Source organism: Salvelinus alpinus, chromosome 26, assembly GCF_045679555.1.
Source record: "Salvelinus alpinus chromosome 26, SLU_Salpinus.1, whole genome shotgun sequence".
Taxonomy (NCBI): domain Eukaryota; kingdom Metazoa; phylum Chordata; class Actinopteri; order Salmoniformes; family Salmonidae; genus Salvelinus; species Salvelinus alpinus.
The window spans coordinates 24,261,725-24,268,626 of record NC_092111.1 but is presented as its reverse complement, the minus strand read 5'-3'; the positions used below and the strand labels follow the sequence as shown (position 1 = coordinate 24,268,626).

The 6,902-nt window shown below is 45.7% G+C and overlaps 1 protein-coding gene across 3 annotated transcripts in view; it reads left to right on the top strand.

The window, feature by feature from the left end:
* Positions 1 to 285: 285 nt before the first annotated feature.
* Positions 286 to 6,902, top strand: part of yrk (Yes-related kinase) — a 20,716-nt gene continuing 14,099 nt past the window's right edge. For all 3 annotated transcript variants that reach the window (XM_071368357.1, XM_071368356.1, XM_071368355.1), the window contains exon 1: positions 286 to 426. The gene's annotated coding sequence lies outside the window, so the exon portion shown is untranslated. The remainder of the gene's footprint in view (positions 427 to 6,902) is intronic.

Below are 6,902 nucleotides of genomic sequence, written 5' to 3'. Positions count from 1 at the left end.
ACAAACCGTTCACCAAACGGAAAACGTTTTGCAACGAAAAGGATCGTTTCTATTGGACAAATTCATGTAGGTCCCTTCCTCATTTCGTTCCATTTGCTTCCGTTTGGTTCTTAAATGGTAAACGATTTCCGTTGCAAGACGTAATTAAGAAGCCCCGGATTTCTACTTTTTCTGTTTAAATTCCGTGAGAGTGACACAAGCATCCAGGGAGCGCGCTTTGGAGTGGACGTCAGTCACTGCGCGTGTCAGTCAATCCAACCCTTCCGGACACAGAGAGCGCGCCGCGCATCCACATTCCCTCCCGCGAGGAGCGCTCAGCTGTCTCATCCCGTTCTGTCTCAGCGCCTGGAATTTTACCTCCCCGGTGCTGTTCACACCTTTCTTCGCCAGCCCCCGGGAATAACGGGCGACCCGTAGTGCTCTCCGGTAAGTCAGTCGATGTGTGTTTAGCAGTGGGAGAGTGAGTATAAGTGAGTCTCAACCTCTGTAGCCTAAACTAAGTGTCGGTGTTTTGTATGGCTAAGTAAATACATCTGTGTGTAAATTGTAACATTGTTTTGCCTTCCCCGCAATATCTGTGCTGAAGCGGACACCAGTATGAATGCGCGTCTCTCTCTCCCTCCCCCTTCAGAACCTGCCTCTCTCTCCCTCCCCCTTTAGAACCTGTCTCTCTCTCTCCCCCTTCAGAACCTCTGTGTGTGTCTCTCTCTCGCCCTCCCCCCTTCAGAACCTCTGTGTGTCTCTCTCCCTCTCCTTCAGAACCTCTCTCTCTCCCCCTTCAGAACCTGTCTTTCTCTCTCTCTCCCCCCTCAGAACCTGTCTCTCTCTCCCCCCTTCAGAACGTCTCTCTCTCTCTCCTTCATAACCTCTGTGTTCCTCTCTCTCTCTCCCCCCTTCATAACATCTCTCTCTCTCTCTCTCCCCCCTTCATAACATCTCTCTCTCCCCTTCATAACATCTCTCTCTCTCTCTCTCCCCCCTTCATAACATCTCTCTCTCCCCTTCATAACATCTCTCTCTCTCTCTCTCCCCCCTTCATAACATCTCTCTCTCTCTCTCTCTCTCCCCCCTTCATAACATCTCTCTCTCTCTCTCTCCCCCCTTCATAACATCTCTCTCCCCCCTTCATAACATCTCTCTCTCTCTCTCTCTCCCCCCTTCATAACATCTCTCTCTCTCTCTCTCCCCCTTCATAACATCTCTCTCTCTCTCTCTCCCCCTTCAGAACGTCTCTCTCTCTCTCCTCCCTTCATAACATCTGTCTCTCTCTCTCTCCCCCCTTCATAACATCTCTCTCTCTCTCTCTCCCCCCTTCATAACATCTCTCTCTCTCTCTCTCCCCCCTTCAGAACGTCTCTCTCTCTCTCCTCCCTTCATAACATCTCTCTCTCTCTCCCCCCTTCATAACATCTCTCTCTCTCTCTCTCCCCCCTTCAGAACGTCTCTCTCTCTCTCCCCCCTTCATAACATCTCTCTCTCTCTCCCCCCTTCATAACATCTCTCTCTCTCTCTCTCTCCCCTTCATAACATCTCTCTCTCATTGTGTTAAAGTCATATTCTGGACTAAATACCTGGTTTCGGTGCTAATGTGAGGGTTTCCTAGAGTTTGGCCACAGACACATCTTGCGTTTCTCTCACACACCCTTTTTTTTTTTTTTTAATCACTCTGTTATTTAATCAAACCAAAATGTTTGTGAAACCGTGCCCTTTTTGTTATTGCTGAATGAGTGTGTTGAGAAACTTTGGGCATTTCAAAAAAAAAAAAAAAGGAAGTTTGGCCAGTGAAGAGTGAAGTGCTGCGCAAAATGTGGTGGTGCTTATGCCAGCAACACTTCCCTTCTCGTGCTGTAGCCTGCAGTTCACGCTGAGCCTGTCAAGTCAGTTATTTTGAAATCAACTTACAGAGCAATAACAGAATTGACTTATAAGGGCTTGAACCTTCAGCTCTGTGGATTACAGGGTGCGCAGCGCACTGTGTGTCATAAAGATCCAGACCTGTTGGTAGTAGGCCAGAGGTAGGCTACAGTGGGTCTGTTCTGTAGGCTAGAGATCAAGGCTATGCAAATTCAGATGTGGAGCACTGCTTCACTGTCCCTTCAGGTTTGGTACTGGAGAGAGGAGAAACAGTGAGAGAACAAGAGAAGATGTAGGGAGGGAGAGAGACGTGATTAGGCTATCTGAAGCCTGGCTTCATCACATCTTGTTTCTCTACGAATTCACTTCCTGCCTTTAGCCTCTGGGCTGTGCGGAAGGAAGTGAGCGTAGCCTAGTTGTGGTGCTGTAAACTCCGCTTTCCCACCAAGACACAGTTCAGCTACTACAGCGAATACTACTACAACCTTAACCCAACCTTAACCCAACCTGGAGGTTAGAGAGGCGCACCAGTAAGTGGAGGGTTGCTGGTTTGATTCCCGGGTCTGACGGGGGGAATGTGTCTGTGACGTGAAGCAGCAGCCAAAAGGTTACCTCTATCAGAATCTCAGGTGCCACATACTGCCATTGTGCACTTCGCTTCAGCTTTCAAACACTTTTTCTCCGTCAGTCTTTCTTTGACTGAAACCTTTCACTCTATCGCGCCATTTCTCTCTGGAGGAGGATGTAATGACCTCACGTGGAAACAGGAAGTCCCTGAGACACCTGACTTCCCAGAACTTATCCTTCCCCTCCCTCCCCCTACATTACTCTCTCTCTTTCTGTTCCCCACCTCCCACTGTTCCTCTCACTATCCCCAGTCTCTGCCTCTCTCTCTCTTTCTGTCCCCCACCTCCCACTGTTCCTCTCACTATCCCCAGTCTCTGCCTCTCTCTCTCTTTCTGTCCCCCACCTCCCACTGTTCCTCTCACTATCCCCCCTCTCTGCCCCTCTCTCTCTCCCTGCCTCGGTCTCTTTCTCCCCCCCTTCTCTGTATTTCCCCACTATCCTCTCTTGCTCTCTTTCACTACATTGAAGTTTATGCTTTGAGAAAAACAAAATGTTGGGCTCAGTGACGGCTCACTTCGCAGTGTCCTATCACTCCAGCTTCACTCACTCTGCATCCTGTGGTGTTTCCTGTTAGCCAGGAGAGAGAGTGAGAAAGGGAAGAATGAGTATGGATTCTAATTCTGTATACCAACTGAAATTTACGGCACATACAGTTGAAGTCGGAATTTTACATACACCTTATCCAAATACATTTAAACTCAGTTTTTCACAATTCCTGACATTTAATCCAAGTAAAAAATCCCTGTTTTAGGTCAGTTAGGATCATCACTTTATTGTAAGAATGTGAAATGTCAGAATAATAGTAGAGAGAATGATTTATTTAAGCTTTTATTTCTTTCATCACATTCCCAGTGGGTCAGAAGTTTACATACACTCTATTAGTATTTGGTAGCATTGCCTTTAAATTGTTTAACTTGGGTCAAACGTTTCGGGTAGCCTTTCACAAGCTTCCCACAATAATTTGGGTGAATTTTGGCCCATTTCTCCTGACAGAGGTGGTGTAACTGAGTCAGGTTTGTAGGCCTCCTTGCTCACACACGCTTTTTCAGTTCTGCCCACAAATTTTCTATAGGATTGAGGTCAGGGCTTTGTGATGGCCACTCCAATACCTTGACTTTGTTGTTCTTAAGCCATTTTTCCACAACTTTGGAAGTATGCTTGGGGTCATTGTCCATTTGGAAGACCCATTTGCGACCAAGCTTTAACTTCCTGACTGATGTCTTGAGATGTTGCTTCAATATATCCACATAATTTTCCTTCCTCAGGGTGCCATCTATTTTGTGAAGTGCACCAGTTCCTCCTGCAGCAAAGCACCCCCACAACATGATGCTGCCACCCCCGTGCTTCACGGTTGGGATGGTGTTCTTCGGCTTGCAAGCCTCCCCCTTTTTCCTCCAAACATAACGATGGTCATTATGGCCAAACAGTTCTATTTTTGCTTCATCAGACCAGAGGACATTTCTCAAAAAAGTACGATCTTTGTCCCCATGTGCAGTTGCAAACCGTAGTCTGACTTTTATATGGCGGTTTTGGATCAGTGGCTTCTTCCTTGCTGAGCGGCCTTTCAGGTTATGTCGATATAGGACTCGTTTCACTGTGGATATAGATACTTTTGTATCTGTTTCCTCCAGCATCTTCACAAGGTCCTTTGCTGCTGTTCTGGGATTGATTTTCACTTTTCGCACCAAAGTACGTTCATCTCCAGGAGACAGAACGCGTCTCCTTCCTGAGCGGTATGATGGCTGCGTGGTCCCATGGTGTTTATACTTGCGTACTATTGTTTGTACAGATGAACGCGGTACCTTCAGGCGTTTGGAAATTGCTCCCAAGGATGAACCAAACTTGTGGAGGTCTTGGCTGATTTCTTTTGATTTTCCCATGATGTCAAGCAAAGAGGCACTGAGTTTGAAGGTAGGCCTTGAAATACATCCACAGGTACACCTCCAATTGACTCAAATGATGTCAATTAGCCTAACAGAAGCTTCTAAAGCCATGACATAATTTTCTGGAATTTTCCAAGCTGTTTAAAGGCACAGTCAACTTAGTGTATGTTAACTTCTGACCCACTGGAATTGTGATACAGTGAAATAATCTGTCTGTAAACAATTGTTGGAAAAATTACTTGTGTCATGCACAAAGTAGATGTCCAAACCGACTTGCCAAAACTATAGTTTGTTAACAAGAAATTTGTGGCGTGGTTGAAAAACGAGTTTTAATGACTCCAACCTAAGTGTATGCAAACTTCCGACATCAACTGTAGCTGTGTGTGTGTTCGTGCGTTTGTGTTGTGAATGTCCAGCAGGGTGTCGTTTATCTGAAGTAGATGGGGCAGGAAAGGGTGTGTTTGGATGTTTGTTAGTGTGATGAATGAGGGTGGTGTGTGTATGAGTTTTCAGTTCTGAGAAAATGGTTTATGTTTGAAAACCCCCTCCATGTCCGTTAGCTAGAGCGTGTAGTGATTTAGGTGGGAACAGCCTGAGTGGGATATGAACCAGTAACCTTCTAACTGTTTGAGGGCAGGGAGAGTGACTGCCTGTAGATCAAGGGTGGCCATCTCTCCTTCTTGAGAGTTGCTGGGTGTGCAGGCTTTTGTTCCATCCCTGCTTTAACATGAGTCTACTAATCAGCTTCTCATCGGGACCTTGATTAGCTGAATCAGGTGCTGGAGCAGAAGCCTGCTCACCCAGTGTCTTTTCCTGCAGGAGGGCTGGAATGAGTGTCTTGACATGGCGTATCTTCAAAACACTATTTTTATATAGTGTTGCTGCTTTTTAAAAATCTATGCAAATGTCTGTTTATTACAGGGTATCACCCATGAGAGAGAGTATGCAAATATCTGTTTATTACAGGGTATCACCCATGAGAGAGAGTATGCAAATGTCTCTTTAGTACAGGGTATCACCCATGAGAGAGAGTATGCAAATGTCTGTTTAGTACAGGGTGTCACCCATGAGAGAGTTAGAGAGAGATATATATATATATCTCTCTCTCTATCTAGTTCGGTCTGTGGGCTCGCGTCAGTCTGGTTTGGGGGTGTGTTGCTTACCAGTCAATCAGACAGTCATCTCACATCTCAGTTCATCAAGCTATAGTTTTCTTCTGAGTGGTCATCAAAGGAAGAAGACAATAGTCTGTTGGTGAGTTGAGAAACAGTGTTTTAGCATTAAATATGAGGAGTCATGGTACCAAGTGCCGTTGTTGACTAGGTTTACATGTACAGCAGGGTTTCCCAAACAGCATCAGGGAGGGAGAGAGAGAGAGACAAACGTTATGAAGAGGAGAGGGAGAGAGAGAGACAAACATTATGAAGAGGAGAGAGAGAGAGAGACAAACATTATGAAGAGGAGAGAGAGAGAGAGAGACAAACGTTATGAAGAGGAGAGAGAGAGAGAGACAAACATTATGAAGAGGAGAGAGAGAGAGAGAGAGACAAACGTTATGAAGAGGGGAGAGAGAGAGAGAGACAAACATTATGAAGAGTGGAGAGAGAGACAAACATTATGAAGAGGGGAGAGAGAGAGACAAACATTATGAAGAGGAGAGAGAGAGACAAACGTTATGAAGAGGAGAGAGAGAGAGAGACAAACATTATGAAGAGGAGAGAGAGAGAGAGACAAACGTTATGAAGAGGAGAGAGAGAGAGAGACAAACATTATGAAGAGGAGAGAGAGAGAGAGAGAGAGACAAACGTTATGAAGGGGAGAGAGAGAGAGAGAGAGACAAACATTATGAAGAGTGGAGAGAGAGACAAACATTATGAAGAGGGGAGAGAGAGAGACAAACATTATGAAGAGGAGAGAGAGAGACAAACGTTATGAAGAGGAGAGAGAGAGAGAGACAAACATTATGAAGAGGAGAGAGAGAGAGACAAACGTTATGAAGAGGAGAGAGAGAGAGACAAACATTATGAAGAGTGGAGAGAGAGAGAGAGAGACAAACGTTATGAAGAGGGGAGAGAGAGAGACAAACATTATGAAGAGGGGAGAGAGAGGGAGACAAACATTATGAAGAGGGGAGAGAGAGGGGAGAGAGAGAGACAAACATTATGAAGAGGAGAGAGAGACCAACGTTATGAAGAGGGGAGAGAGAGAGAGACAAACATTATGAAGAGGGGAGAGAGAGAGAGAGAAACATTATGAAGAGGAGAGAGAGAGGGGAGAGAGAGAGAGAGACAAACATTATGAAGAGGGGAGAGAGAGACAAACGTTATGAAGAGGGGAAAGAGAGAGAGAGACAAACGTTATGAAGAGGGGCGAGAGAGAGACAAACATTATGAAGAGGAGAGAGAGACAAACGTTATGAAGAGGGGAGAGAGAGAGAGAGACAAACATTATGAAGAGGGGAGAGAGAGAGAGAGACAAACATTATGAAGAGGGGAGAGAGAGAGAGAGAGAGAGAGAGAGAGAGAAACGTTATGAAGA